Source organism: Grammomys surdaster, unplaced genomic scaffold (assembly GCF_004785775.1).
Source record: "Grammomys surdaster isolate TR1022 unplaced genomic scaffold, NIH_TR_1.0 125956, whole genome shotgun sequence".
Classification (NCBI taxonomy): domain Eukaryota; kingdom Metazoa; phylum Chordata; class Mammalia; order Rodentia; family Muridae; genus Grammomys; species Grammomys surdaster.
The window spans coordinates 405921-422448 of record NW_021620775.1 but is presented as its reverse complement, the minus strand read 5'-3'; the positions used below and the strand labels follow the sequence as shown (position 1 = coordinate 422448).

Below are 16528 nucleotides of genomic sequence, written 5' to 3'. Positions count from 1 at the left end.
ATTTATAATAACATTAAAAAAAATAGAAAGTTCCGCCAGGCGGTGGTGGCGCACGCCTTTAATCCCAGCACTTGGGAGGTAGAGGCAGGCGGATTTCTGAGTTCGAGAGTTCGAGGCTAGCCTGGTCTACACAGAGTGAGTTCCAGGATAGCCAGGGCTATACAGAGAAACCCTGTCTCGAAAAAAAAAAAAAAAAAGTTCCTAGAACACATTCTTAGTTCACTGTATCCCTCTAATCTCAGATTAATTCCTGCATGGTATCCCAACACCAGAAGAAAAATGTTTAACCATGTCATCTCTTTATTGAACTGGTTGAAACAATTTCATTTGCCATTTCAAATAAGGTAGTACTTATTTGAAAAAATATTACATGTAAGTTGAGAGGAAATGATACTTTGAATGGGTCACATCATTCAGTGGACACTGCAAGTTTCCGAGCCCCTGACTGAGCCACCCTGACTCTTACTACACATTGACTGTCGTCAGTCCAGCTCAACAGCAGCTTCACTAAGGTGGACATCAAATATATACAACCCAATGCTGAAGCTAGTCTTCCTGGAACTAGAAGCTTGCTGAGACCAATACATTGTGTTCACTGTTTAACTTTAAAATCTAAAAAGACTTCATGCCACCTATGAACTCAGTGAGGTGCCCTGGAGTCTACGCATGGCTTGGGAACTGTGGGCTTACAACATGTCTAAAAGGGGAAAATATACTTAAAAACATTAAAGCCCTAGGTGGAAAGAGATATTCATGTTCATGAATTTACTCAAAATTGTAAAGAATCAACAGAGTCATTACAATCCTCATCAGTCCTATGACGCCTTTGTGAAACAATGGGACCAATTCTAAAACATATGGAAGACCAAAGGCCCAGTATGCCTTGGAAGAATAAGTATATAGATATGTAATTATGTTTAGCTCACCCTAATAGGAAAACATTTTATATTATAAATTTAGATTCTGATACTGCATTACTTGTAGCTTTTTAGATCCTCTGGGCTCATCTTGCTCAAGCTACAGCAAGACCCCAGCAAACAGCTTTTTGTTGAGGTCAGGTACAGCATAGTAACAATTCACAACACTGCCATGTTATGTTGCACCCACATATACAGAATCTAGTAGCACACACTGTGTTGGATGGGACAATGCAGGAGCTATCGGTTACACTTCCCTTTAGCCCCTATTACTCCTTCCAGGCTTCACTTCCCTTCCCTCATACTTCTGTTCTCCGGGAATCTACTTCCTAATAAAGTAAACTTACATAAGCCCTCTGTCTCACCCTCTGCTTAGAGGGATCCAGGCAAAGGAACAGGTCTGTATCTACATACACACAAACTAACCTCCCCCCTCCCTCTCACTCCCCTCTCTCTCCATGTATATATATGTGTATATATATATATATGCACATATATGTGTGTGTATGTATAAATACTTCAAGCTAAAGACTGAATATGACAGTCAAAATTCTTTAAGCGGTTATAGAATATCTTTACATAAGAGACTGTCTTATAACACAGAGAGCACTTCCTAGAAAATTAATGTACAGTCTCTACAAGAGAATCAAAGCAGCAAGCTGGTTGATATTTAAAAGAAAGATTTTTAAAATATACTTTGGGTTTTTTTAAAAAAAAAAAAAACAGAGAGAAAAAAGAAAAGAATCTAAGAAATGGGGCTGGAGAAATCTCAGAAATGGCTCAGCAGTAAGAACACTGGGTATGACTCCCAGCACCCACTTGGCAGCTCACAACTACCTGTGACTCCAATTTCAGGGCATCCAATTCCCCCCTCCTCTGGCCTCCTAGGCACACACTTGGTATGCACACAAACACATGCAAGAATTCATGCAGACATATAAAGCAAAAACAAATAAATCTTAGTAAGACTCCAATAAATAATAAGCAAACAAGTAAATATGACCATCCTCAGACATTACAGAAATGTAAATAGGCCACCAGCAGATACTACTTTATGCTGTCAATATTGGCAAGAATAAGACGACTGAGGTAGGAGTGGTGGCACATGCCTCTAACTCTAGCAGTTGGTTAAGTGGAGGCAGGGGCATCAGAACTCAAAGCCAACTTCAGCTATAGAACAAGCTGAGAGACAATACAAGACAACAAGTGGTAGGAGTCTGCTTGAGGCAGAGGAGGGGGAATCTCAGTAAGTTCAAGGCCAGCCTGATCTACATAGTCAGTTTCAGGACAGCCAGTGCTACACAGTGAGACTCTGCCTCAAAACAAAACAAAACTTTGAGACGTAACAGTGGTACAGTTGATGAACGGCATTTTGAGGCAGTTTCTACCTCTGGTGTTCATACAACATAGTTTACATACCTTCATTGACAGATTTTCACATAGACAAAACAAGACGTTATTTTCATCCTCATCAGGTGACCATTACATTTTCTAAAGCCAGGCACAGTGGAGCATGCCTGTAGTGCCAACTGCTTCAGAAGCTAAAGCAGGTGGATTACAAGCTCCAGGTCAGCAATGATTCACTGCAATAAACATTTGCAAGTGAAGATGTAGGACAGGGAGTATACCACGGGACATACTATAGCTTCCATGACAAGATGTTTTCTGTGCTTGTTCTATTTGTGTGTGTATGTGTGTTATTTTAGGTAGTAAGGAACAGTCTGATGTTGAGTAGCTGGTGATGCCACCTGAGACCATAGTGGGAGCCTAGTCTATACTGCCACTAAGGGCCATATCTGGGCCCATGGCCTTGTAGCAGTAGAGGTCTGTTACCACCAAAGGCCAGGCTCATGTCCCTGGTCTGGGTTGCTGCTTGAGGGCATGCTGATGTCTGAAGGCTGGGAAGAACTGACCCCACCTCTTACCTGAGTATCATGGGAGAGTTGGCTAGGGTCCTGAGAAGAGAGGAGCTCTGGGCAGTGGTGGCGCATGCCTTTAATCCCAGCACTTGGGAGGCAGAGGCAGGCGGATTTCTGAGTTAGAGGTCAGCCTGGTCTACAGAGTGAGTTCGAGGACAGCCAGGGCTACACAGAGAAACCCTGTCTCAAAAAAACAAACAAAACAAACAAAAAAAAAAAAAAAAAAAAAAAGAAGAGAAGAGCTGACCCTGCCCCTAGCCAGCTGTAGTACTGGGGAAAGCAGGCTGGACTTAAGAGATTATAGGTGAGCTAACCCTGAGGGTTGGAGAACAGGAGACCCAGCCCTACCTCTTTTTTTTTTTTTTTTGGGTTTGGTTTTTTCAAGACAGGGTTTCTCTGTGTAGCCCTGGCTGTCCTGGAACTCACTCTGTAGACCAGGCTAGCCTCGAACTCTCGAACTCAGAAATCCACCTGCCTCTACCTCCCAAGTGCTGGGAATAAATCCGTGTGCCACCACCGCCCGGCTCAGCCCTACCTCTTGTCTGCTAGCTAGGTGGTGGTGCAGATGAGAGAGAGATGCCCCAGTGTCATGAGGGTGGGAGAACTGGCCATGGCCCTCACCAACTGTAACATTCAGGAGAGTGGGCCCTGTACCTCACCTGGGCAGGAAGGTAGAATTGGTTCTAGTTGGGGGAGGGAATATGCTAGTGAGCACGACTGCAGAGAAGCAGGGGACCAGAAGAGCAGAGCCAGTAGACTGACCAGCTCAGATACCTCTCAGACCCAGATCCAGGGCTTTGAGTTGGCCCACCCCAACATCTAACCCACTGAGTAACTGCTGGAGTGTAAGAAGGGATCGGCCCTACAGATCCAAAAATATAGGAGCTCCATGATACAGAGAACAAACAACAGGATATCCTTAAGGACTCCTCTCTGAGGAGTCTTAGTGAGAGTCTAGTAGTGATAGACTAGCAGAAGCCAAAGGCCTCATATCAGACCAATGAGTCATTGCAAAAAGCCATTTATTGTGAGAAAAGAAATATGGACAAAAGGTTAGGACACACTGTAGCTTCCATAACAGCTATTTTTCTCTGTCGAGGGGTGGGTTGCAAGGGTAGAGGGTGGGTACAAGGAGAGGGAGAGATGAGTGGGACTGGGGTGCACGATGTGAATCTCACAAAGAACTATTAAAACGTTTTAGAACTTTTTAAAAGTTCTAAAAGTGATTTGAACGATGGAAGTATCACTGGAATAAGCACACAGCTTTGGAAAGCGGCTACTTTAGAAAGTGACATACCACTTACAGATTCTGCAATGATCTAGAAAAGAGTCATTTTTATGATTTTATCTTTCTTTTTTCTTTGAGACATGCTCTGACTATGTAGTTCTGGCTGTTCTGGAGATCACCACATAGACCAGGCTGTCCTCAAACTCATAGAGATACATCTGCCTCTGCTTCCTGAGTGCTGGAATTAAAGTTGTGCACCAATACCATACCAGGCTGCTGTCATAGTTCTTTGTACAAAGAGTGTGTGTCTAGTAACTAGTGACAAAAATCATTAAAGTAAAAATATGGGGCTGGAGAGATGGCTCAGAGGTTAAGAGCACTGACTGCTCTTCCAGAGGTCCTGAGTTCAATTCCCAGCAAACATATGGTAGCTCACGGTCATCTGTGATGGAATCTGATGCCCTCTTCTGGTGTGTCTGAAGAGAGCTACAGTGTATTCATGTAGTAAAAGAAATAAATATTTAAAAAATAAAGTAAAAATACTTAATTTTTTCTATTTTTAAGAAATTAACATTTTAGAAGATGATTTTTAAAATCATTTGAGTTTTCACACCTTGTTCCTATTTTCAATTCCCAAATTCTCCATACCTTCCAAAACAGATTTCTCAATTCACTTATTCACTGCTACCAATTATCCTCAAATGTACTCTTCACTCTCAGATTCCCAGAGTCTATCCCTCACAAGGCAGGTAGTAACTACTAACTTTAGAAACATTACATGCTTTTGGTTCACTTTATAAAAGCCTTTCAAAGGGGTTTGGGATAAAGCCCAATGACTTCTTCAGGACCAGGCTGCTTCTCTGTCCAGAGGCGTGTCTTCTTTGTCTCTCTAAGCTTTAAGGATATCCATTCTTTACTATCCATTCTTCTACTAGCCCCTCAAACGTTTACATGTGACCTTCCCAAAAAGGCTTTCTGCTTGGTGATTAACCATTCCCTCCTCTAGAACCAAGAGAATTCCTGGATCAAAGGACTTTTCAGTGTTACAGTCAGAGGCCTCAGGGCAAACTAGGATGAGCTGATCACCTTACTCTCCAATGCTATTCAGTAAGCACCCATTCTAAGGTCTGGCCTAACTGACACAATCCCCAGGAAACTACCAACCATACCCATGGCATTAATTTTCTTCTAACTTAATACTGCTGTGAATGATTATTTCTTCTCTTACTACTTATAAGTCCCATAAGCACAGATTCAGTGAGTCATCTGATTAACTAACCACATGGTTCACTCAGACTTAGCACTGTCTTTAGCCCACTGCAGGTAATGGATAGTATCTGTTGGGCGGGACAGATGGCTCAGCAAGTGAAAGCACCTGTTTAACAAGCCTGACCACCTGAGTTCAACTCCCAAGATCCACATGGTAGAAGAGCACTATGGCTTATGTACCCTTAAGCATACAAGGACGGACGGACACACGGGGACACGGGGACATGGACACGGACACACACACACACACACACACACACACACACAGAGTAAAAAAAAAATTACCTGTAGCGTGAATATGCATAAAAGGATTTATATATTCAGTGGTATTACAGTCTAATAAAGGGCTTTTTTTGCTGTTGTTCTTTAGGATGATAAAGATCCAAATATTCGAAGACATATCACTATTATTTAAGGTCATATTCTAGAAAACCAAGACAATAAAAAATGTCATTATCCTGATCCTAACAACTAATCAAACAGACAGATCAGAAGCCCCACTTCATGTTCAAGACAAAACTCAGGATGTTAATGCTCTGGTTTTGCTTGGATGTTAACTTACCCAAAAAGCAAGCAGCAGCAGAAGGTGGGACTTAGGTAAGAACAACAAGTATGACATAGCTCATGAGACAGTCAGGTCAGAAGGCACACAGTAGTGGTAGGTGGTGGGAAGGAAAGCTACATCTGCAGTTCCTGGGCAATAGGAAACACCTACAAGTTTGTGAGGGGTTAGTTTTAATAGTGTTTTATTCTGAAAATAAAAGCAGTATATGGTCATTCAGTACAAAAACCTCAAACACTACAATGTGGTCTTACAGACCACACCCATGTTTTGGGGCAAGTCTTCCTGAACACCCACCCCTCTTTCTCTTAATCCTTTTAGGCCTATTTAACCTGTCTAAAAATAACCCCTCAATCTGGAATAAAGTCTGAAATAAAAATAAAGAATACTCATTATCCTACTTTCCAGAAATAACCCATTTTTTAATATTTTCACACTAGAAGTTAAATGACACTACTTAAGAATAAAGAGTCTCAATTCATTAACTGGACACTGTGGCTCAAGTCTTTAATGTCAGCACTTGGGAGGCAGAAGCAGGTGGGTCTTACTGAGTTCAAGGCCAGTTCCTGGTTTATAAGGTTTATAAGAGTTCCAGACTAGACAGAGTTAGATGGTGAGACTATTTTAAAAACAACATGACACTAATGAATTTATTTAGTGCACAAATTTGCTTGATATTAGAGAATGAAGATTTAGTCCTGGTTTTGAGCACAGACCATGGGAAATAGTAGCATGTTGTACCATGGCAAGGCTAACAGGGGCCAGTGAACACAGATGGAGAAAGGCTCCTGATTGTACACACTTTAGCCAGAAGTCACACCTGGCTTTTAAAAATAAAGAAGGAATATTCCAGGTATGCAGAGAAAACAGCAAGTGTAAATACATTCTGTAATCCACACTGTGATACTGTCTTTCTTCCTTGGCCTCCATCCAAGCTCCATCCTCTCAGAATAAAACATGACCAACACTGATGTTAAGTGAGAACACACGAGCAACAAAGATTACTAAAAACTAAAAAATGAACAAAACACTTTGAAATCTAGCTTTCTGTAAGTTTGGTCAAACTCTAAATGGCAATTCAAATATGGGAAAGGAAAAAAAAACAACACACACAGAACAGAGGGTAGAAGGGGCAGTAACTACCTAAGCACAGCTTCACTCAATAGCAGAGGAGCAAACTGGGACAACACGATTCTTTCCTATCAGAGGAATTCCCACACAGTCTAAAACAAAGTATTGTTTAGTGAAGAATGAAGGTCAAGCCTGAGTTAACTAAGTAGCAACACGCCTGTCTTCCTTTCTTTTGAGACTAGAACTCCCAATCTCTCACTTTAGCCTCTGGGGTGCTGGGATTACAGGTTCATGTTACCACTCCTGGAGTATACAGTATCTTAAAAATCCAGAATAAGATGGAGGGATGGCTCAATGGTTCAAGTGCTGGGAATGCCTAGCATGAGGACCAGAGTCCAGATCCCTAGAACACACATAAATGCCAGGTGAGGTGTTGACTTGCTGAAAATCCCAGCTCCTAAGAAAGTGGACACACACTGGGGGATCCCAGGAGCAAGTTAGTTTCAGACTAGCCCTATTGGCAAGTTGTGGGGTTCAACTAGAGACACTGAATTAATGGATAAGGTAGAGGGATTAAGGAAGTCACCCCATGTCAACCTGGGACCTCCATACACATGCAAGTACATATGTGCCCATAAGTGTTGTGTCTCTGTCTCTGCTCTCTCTGACATACACATATACACAAACCAAACATGGCAGGGAATGTAGCTCAGTGGTCAGAATGTGCTTTGCATATGCAGTCTTAGGTTGGGTAAGGAAAGCAATCTAGTAAAAACAATCATCAAATCTGGAAAGTCACATGTTTTAGAGAAAAAAAGATGTTTTAAAGATTTATTTTATTTTAATGTATATGTATGTCACCGTGCGAGTGAACACCATGTAGATGAATGAAGTGCCCATGGAGTCCAGAAGAGGGCGTTAAATCTGGATGTGGGTTCTGGGACCCAAGCTTTACTTCTGAAAGAGCAGCAAGCATTCTTTTAAGACTGCTCTTCCGGAGGACCAGGGTTCAATTTCCAGCACCCACATGGCAGCTCACAACTGTCTGTAACTCCAAGATCTGACACCCTCACACAGACATACATGCAGGCAAAGCACCAATGTACATTAAAAAAAAAAAAAAAAAAAGCTATTAAAAAAAAAAAAGAACCCCCACCCTCAAAAGAGAAAAAGTTAAGAAGGTAACTTCATAGTACATGGGTTCGATAAAATTTAAAAAACAACTTCCCAACAGCAATTACAAAGGCAATCATTAATAAACATCAGAAAGCAATCATTTATTATCATCTTTAACAACATATTTTTTTAAACATCCTTTTTAGAATATAACAAAAACCATAGCAGGTTATTCTTCGAGAGTATGTAACCAAGGCTAGGTTCCAACTCTCTATCCTTTTGCCTCAACCTCCCTAGTGCTGGTATTATAGACATGTGCGCTACCCACCAGACTATATGCAACTTAAAGGAGAGAACAAAACCAAAATACAAGAAAGACAAAGCTTAATAATATACTGAGTCAAAAAGGTACAGACAAGATTTTAAAGCAAAATCCAAGACAGAACAGAGCAAAGTAGCACATACCTATAATGCTAGTTATCCCAGCAGTAGGAGGGTGGAGAGGTTGGGCCAGGAGGATTAAGAGTCCAAACTCATCCTCAGTGAGTTCTAGGTCAGCTTAGGGTGCATGAGACTCCTTCTCAAAAAGAAAATACTAGACTAGAGAGGGTAAAGGTGCCTGCTGGCAGGCCTGACAACTATTACATGAAATACACAAAAAGAACTCATTCCCCAGTAACAGGAAAATGAACAAAGCTATTAAGAATGGACAAAATAGCTCACAAGACACCCTATCAAAGATGACATACAAATGGCACAGCAGCAAATGAAAAGATGTTCAACATTATACATTGCTGTGAGACTTTAAGAAATGATGACCAATGCTAGGCAGTGGTGGCACATGCCTTTAGTCCCAGCACTCAGGAGGCAGAGGCAGGTGGATTTCTGAGTTTGAGGCCAGCCTGGTCTACAGAGTGAGTTCCAGGACAGCTGGGGCTACACAGAGAAACCCTGTCTCGAAAAGAAGAAAAAAGAAAAAAGAAATGATGACCAAGCACATACTGCTACTACACATTTTTGAAAAGTTAAAATACACATGCTTTCAAGGATGTGAAATCCAAGAAAATAAAGCTTTGAAAACCTCATGAAACTAAATATATCACTGCCACAATCTAGGTCCTTAATTTAACCCCCTCAGTAGAAGAGTTAAGCCCTCAGAAAAACTAACCTGTAAAGAGCTGATCTGACAAAATTTTAAAGTTAATAAATGACAACAAATACATGAAAGACATTCAATGTCACTAGTAATTACTACAAGGAGATACATCATACACACTAAGATGGCTACCATTAAAAAACTTAAACACAGCCAGGCAGTGGTGGCACACGCCTTTAATCCCAGCACTTGGGAGGCAGAGGCAGGTGGATTTCTGAGTTCGAGGCCAGCCTGGTCTACAGAGTGAGTTCCAGGACAGCCAGAGCTACACAGAGAAACCCTGTCTCGAAAAACCAAAAGAAAAAAAAAAAAAGATGAAGCATCACCATATTATATATATGGAAATCAATATACAAGGGTTCTTCTTTCACAATTTTAAAATCAAGGTAAACAGGTCATTGTAGCTCAATCTATAATCCTAGCACTTGAGTGGCTCTGAAAAGGGGGATCACCTTGAGTCAAGGCCGACCAGGCTACATACTCAGACTGTCTCAAGAACACCAAACAAAAGAATTAAAATCAAGTTAAAAGTACACGCCCTAAACAGAGGCTTACTTCTAACTTATTAAATAAAATAACAATGGAGAACTGGAGAGATGGCTCAGCAATTAAAATCACTGAGTACTCCTCCAAAGCACTAGTGTTCAATCCCCATCACCACCATGGCACCTCACAACTCTCTGCAACTCAAGTCCTCTTCTGGTCTCTGAGGGCACCAAGCACAGACATACATACAGGGAACAAGACATATAAAATGAAATTAGGAAAAACGTAAAACTGTTAACAATTGCTAGGGGTGGATACATCAAAGGAATGGAGCTAGAATGTGAGAAAATAGCAATTTTCACCTTTTACTCTAAATAATCAAGTTACTTGAACCTTTATGTACTACTTTCAGAATCTATTTTTAAAATAAGAAAATCTATTCTACACTGTTATGGTGGTTACTTCTGACAGCTGAGACTAAAGTAATTTTTGTACTGCTTAATAGTGTCCACTACTTTATACATTTTAAATGAGAAATATGTATATCTTTTATATTTAAGATTTTTTTTTTTTAGAATCTAGCTAGGTGGTGGTGGTAGCGCGCAACTTTAATCCCTGGATGTGTGATTCCAACTTCCCCTAGAAAGCCATTTTTGAAGCAGGGTTTAAGTAGCCCAGGACGAATTCAAAACTCTTCTGCTAGCCTCCTGTATGCTGAGATATCAGACTTGTGTCATACTTGGCCATTAAACAAGCTTCAAAATCTTATTTTATATTTTTATTTTTTTGGTAGAGCAGAATCTCCTGTGTTTGGGCTGACTGAATTTCCCATAAATTAAGGAACAGGGAATGAACTTCATATCTCAAGTGCTGTGACCACAGGTATGGACACAGGAGTGGCTGCTGTTACCACCATGCTCAGTTTAAAAAACAGATCTAGCCGGGCGGTGGTGGCACACGGCTTTTAATCCCAGCACTTAGGAGGCAGAGGCAGGTGGATTTCTGAGTTCAAGAGTTCGAGGCTAGCCTGGTCTACAAAGTGAGTTCCAGGACAGCCACGGCTACACAGAGAAACCCTGTCTCGAAAAAAACCAAAAAAACAAAAACCAACCAACCAAACAAACAAACAAAAAACCCTACAGATCTAAGTTTTTTTTTTTGTTCGTTTGTTTGGTTTTTGTTTGTTTGTTTGTTTGTTTGTTTTTTTGCTTTTGTTTGTCGAGACAGGGTTTCTCTGTGTAGCCCTGGCTGTCCTGGAACTCACTCTGTAGACCAGGCTGGCCTAGAACTCAGAAATCTGCCTGCCTCTGTCTCTCAAGTGCTGGGACTAAAGGCTTGCGCCGCCACCACCCGGCCAGATCTAAGTTTTAAAGTATCGTTAAGATCAAACTAAAAAACTACTGTTTGTTATTCACTTAAAATATTCCACTTGCTCAGTATGTGTATTATCTCATTTGATTTAAACAGCTCTATGAAATTGGCATTTACAGTATTATTTTTACATTTAATAGATGAGAAAGCAAAATTAGTATCTTAGCCTTATCAATAGTTACTCATGGATCTGGAAGAGGCTGAGGTGTCGCCTTATACAATCCTGACAAACTATTGGCTACTGATGGATTCTAAGAGAGGCACCATCAGTCTTCAGTTGTGTATAACTGTGTCCACCAGGCTCCAATGTGGAGTCCCAAAGAACAAACAAACAAACAAAAAAAAGCTATCTTGCCCAAGATCAATTAGAAGAGCCAAGATTCAAACTGAGGTCTCCAGCTCCTGAAACACACAGAGCAAGTTTCACTACACAAGACAGGAAAAGAACTTTACAATACTGAATGAATGTCCAGGCTAATAATCAAACCAGGAAGTGGTGGTATACACCTTTAATCCCAGCTCTTGGGAGGCAGAGACAGGTGGATCTGAGTTTGACGCCAGCCTGGTCTACAGAGTGAGTTCCAGGACAGCCAGGGCTACAGAGAGAAACCCTGTCTCAAACAAACAAAAAAGAAAGGGAAGAAAGAAGAAAGAAAGGAAAAGAAGCAGTGATTCTACTTTTGATCACAGAAAACAGTATTTCTTGATTTATAATTAGGGGCATTTTTACCTTCTCTCTCTGCTTCTACAGAGGCTTAAAAAATAAAAAGGGCAGTAAAGATGGCTCAGTTCAGCACCTAACACCCTTGGCAGCTCACAACTGTCTGTAACTCCAGTTCCAGGAATCTGACACCCTATACTGCCTTCATAGACACCCATGTGGAACATACACACACATGCAAGCAAAACACACATACACGTTAAAAAAATACTTAAAAAATTAGAAATTTCACATATGAGATCTCAGAAGCACAGTTTACAAGTAACAACCTGCCTCTAATTAGACAACAATCAGTTAATTCTGTAACTAGAAGTGCTTGAGGAAAGACCTGATTTAGTCTCAAGACTTGAACACAGTCCAATCTGAACCAAATCCAGAACACAGAAAGAACTATATGCTGAACATTATTACTGTAATAACTAATACTGATGAAGACAGTGAGGATTCAACCATAGCTACTTGTTTTATACTTGGCAACTTATTCAAGCTCCTGCATTTTATGAAAGTGTAATTCAGAGTTTATCCTTAGCTAACCAGAACAAGTTTTAAGTTTCCTAATTTAAAACATGCAAAACTAGCCTTCATCATGTCTACTTGGAAACTTGTCTATCATAAAGACCAAAGAAACATCAGAACCCTTTATCAGACATATATCAACTAAAAACTATCACTTTGTGATTTTTGGTTTCAGAGCTGGTATCACAAAGCCCAGAAGAATTAATCTCTTTCTCTCAAAAGGTAAATCTGGAATCAAGGCCCCAAGAAAAGTGAAATACCCAAGAATTCTTTTTTTAAAAACATGTCTGTTTGCCTAACACAATGGTGCACATCTGTAATCTCACTTACTAGGATTCTGATGCAGATCTTAAGTCCAGAAGTTTGAAATAAACCTGGGTATCATAGAAAGAGCCATTCTCAAAAGAAAAATAAACAAACACCTGCTTTTGGAAAGAAATGAGACATTCTGTGGGCATAGGTTTGCAATCCCTGCTACTAGGGAGGTGGAGAACAAACACCAATTCAAGGCTTACCTGGTCGAGAGGGAGTGCAATAGTAGCCTGAGAAACTAAGTGACACTGTCTCAAAAGTGAAGAGAGGGCTGGGGTTGTAGCTCAGTGATGGAGTGCTTGCACCACAGGAAGGTCTGTGGTTCAATCCAGTACAGGGGTTAAAAAACAAAGAAATAGCAGAATCTAACTTCAAGGTACTTTTTCATTCCCTGGCATTTCTACACCTAAATCCCTAGTGTCAAGACAACTCATTAACCTAAGAACAATTCATAGTACCAAAGGATGGCAGTAATTGATACTAATCCATTTCCCTCCACAGCCTGGTCGAGAGAAAGGTAATAATAGACTAGTAAAACAAGAACAAAACATTTTTAATTTAGGGCAACATCTTTTACCAAAACCCAAAAGTTACATTATCTATCTATCTATCTATCTATCTATCTATCCAAGCAACAATATAAAATGCAGTTTCCCTGATGCAAATGTATAATAGCATTCCTGGTTAATTAATCTCTAGAAAGATCTAAAAACAAAGGCTGCCAAATATGTTGGCTAACACTGTAATTCAGCACATAAGGCTGAGACAGGAAGAGTGTCACAACAGCCTGAGCTGGAATGAAGCTCTGTCTAGAAAAAGCAAAGGATAGATGTAAAAGTACATGAAACACACACACACACACACACACACACACACCAACTGAAGAACTGGAGTAGAGACAAACAAGAATGTTCTACAAATGCCACAGAGCTTCTGGCAAAGTTGACATGCCCTAACCTGCTTTAAAAATTACTATTCACTGCCTTCATCCCAACTTAATTTTATTCATACTATTCTTTTGGATAGCTCTACAAAAAAAACAAAATCCCTAGAGCAAATTCTTGTGTATTTATTTCAATATCCTGCCTACTTATAAGAGCGGAAGAGCCGAACACAGCAGGGGAAAAACGTGACGTGCACAACCTTCATCCAAAACACAGCTCGTCGTTGTCTAATTTTGGGACTAACCGGTTTGGTTGTCTTTTTTTAAAAGGTTAGAAATGAAAAGATAGAAAATCTACAGGTCACTTGTAAAGAAGAACCTGGCAGCTATCGATGGGAGTCGGTGATTTGTCAAAGAGGAAACAAATCTCAATTCCACTCTATTTCTATTAAGACAGGGGATGGGGAGAACCTCCCATCAAGCCACAATGGCAATTATTTTACACACTTCTGTCTTGGATGACTTGATGTAGAACTAATCAAAACGCCAAGTCCACTAAGTTATTTGCAGCAACTTTTTTGTGTGTGAGTGAGGGCGCGCATGTTTCAGACAGCCAAACATGGTGAAAAGCCAACCTCAGCCCAAGTTAACCTTAAGAAGCAAATATTCACCTCCTGGCTGAAGATCAAGCAAAAACTCTAAGATCCTTAAGTTCTGTTCTTAAGCACAGGCTCCTGAGCCCTGCAAAACTTTCTCCTAATGAGGAGAATGAGGAAGAGTTTACAGACTGAACTTAAGGGGCTCGCGACAGGACTCCCGAGCGACGAGGTTGCAGAGAACGCAGTTGGTAAAGGAGGGAACATCCAGGAACAAACCCGAGTCGTCCCGTGCAGCGCCGGTCGCAGAGAAGGGCAAGGGCGGCCGGAGTGGCGAGGGTCCCCACAGCCCAGCAAGCTTTCTCTCAGCCGAAGCTGAGGAGAGCCAGGGCGCAGACAATGAGCCACCGCCCGGAGCCGCGGGCCCGCCCGCCCGCCCGCAGGTGCCGGCGTCCCGGGCCGCTGGGCCCAGGCCGCGGAGGCGGGAGGAGGGCGGCGGCTCGGCCCGGCCCGGGCGAGCGTCCGCACTTACCAGAGAGGAAAGGTCTTCGCCCGACCCAGGGCAGGCTGCCGGGCCGACGCGGGCGAGCACTGCGCTGGGGAGCAGAAAGGGAGGAGGGCAGGGCGGAGTGGAGAGGAGCGGGGCGCGGCCGTCGCTACTGAGGCCGTGAGGCGCAGAACCCCTTGGGCCAGGGAGGGGAGGGCAGGAGCCTTCGGCAATGGCGACGGCCCGGGCCGGAGGGGAAGCGGAACAACCGCTGCTGCTGCGCGTGGCCACAACCCTGGGGGAGGGCGGTGGCGGGGCGCGGGGCGGGGCCGTAAGATAGCCCCTCCCCGAAAGTTGCGTCATTCCCCGAGGGGCGGGCTCTCACAGGGCTGCTGGGAACCGTAGTCTAGTCATCTACTGGGGAGACTCAGGACAGTGGGGATTACAGAGAAAACCTGTACCTCATTTAATTCAGCATTCTGCATTGTCTGCAGTTACGTTTTACCTACTGAAGATGCTGACGGAGAACAGCTGATCCATACATGTTTGTGTATACAGGGTCTTTGTTTCTGAAAATATATCCATTCACCACTTGGCTTTTTGGGGGAGGGGCGGGTTTTCGAACAGGTTTTCTCTGTGTAGTCCTCTGACTTTGAACTAGAGATCTGCCTGCTTCTGCCTCCCGAATGCTGAGAACCACTCCCCAGCTCACTTTACTTTTTTTAACCTACAAATTTAACCAGATTATGCTGCTAAATTAGGTCCTTCCTCTTTACAAACAAAGATTTTTTTATTTTTCTTTATCAATAGAAGAGTTAACCTATGCATTCCTATTCCATAACTATGTCAATAGCTAACATCTACAAAAGACCATTAGGCACCAGAGAGTCAGGATGGACATGCTTCACCTAGTCTTTGTAAAGGTTAAAAATACGAAAACATAATAATCAAAACATTGATACCTGTTACAAGGAGGAAAACTGAGGGATTACTGTGGACAGAATGGGCAGAGAAGGTGGCATTTAAAGAGAAAACAAAAAGAAACTCAGAAGAACTGAGGGGAAATGATTACAAGTAGGAAGAGGAATGCCATGGTCAGTCAAGAAGACCCATGTAGGGCTGGAGAGATGTCTCAGCCATTGAAGGCTAGGCTCACAACCAAAACTACAAGAAGGCTTGTGTAGCCGCAGCTTGGTGTAAGATGGGGCTATTAGAAAGTACTGCAGTACAAGATACGACGGAGCAGCTGGGCGGTGGTGGCGCACGCCTTTAATCCCAGCACTTGGGAGGCAGAGGCAGGCGGATTTCTGAGTTCCAGGCCAGCCTGGTCTACAGAGTGAGTTCCAGGACAGCCATGACTACACAGAGAAACCCTGTCTCGAAAAACCAAAAAAAAAAAAAAAAAAAAAAAAGGTACGACGGAGCGAACCTGTAATTCCAGCAATTGGTGGCTGAGGTAAGTTGAGGACTATGAGTAGTGGGAGGGAGAGGAAGGACAAGGGGATATGGAGTTCAATGGCTACATAGTGAGTTGGAGGTCAGAGGAACTACGTGACACCCTATTCTCTGTGGCCTATCAAATCCTACATTCTTCCACCTGCTAGTAACATGGGATGCATGCTTGAGTAACACAGGACTGAATGTCACTTTACATGGATGTTGGCTACGCTACTTAACTCTATTTTCCTATAATTAGCACTGAACATGGATTATTAAAATAAGTAGCTTTCCTAGAACAATCCTTAAATCCATTACATTCCAATTCGTTAGAGCTGCAGAAGATCATTTTAGTTCCTCAAGCATGCAGCACTCTCCAAAATAACTAGCCAGCATAAATATTCTTGGAAAGTGACTGAGATACACATTAATATACACCTGCATCCCTGCCACCACCCCTACTTGAGGTGAGCTCTTTTTC

General features: G+C 42.1%; 1 protein-coding gene across 1 annotated transcript in view; it reads right to left on the bottom strand.

Moving 5' to 3' along the window:
* Pak2 (p21 (RAC1) activated kinase 2) overlaps positions 1 to 14869 on the bottom strand; it is a 63877-nt gene extending 49008 nt beyond the window's left edge. The window contains exon 1 of the mRNA XM_028753811.1: positions 14656 to 14869. The gene's annotated coding sequence lies outside the window, so the exon portion shown is untranslated. The remainder of the gene's footprint in view (positions 1 to 14655) is intronic.
* Between the last annotated feature and the right edge of the window lie 1659 nt (positions 14870 to 16528).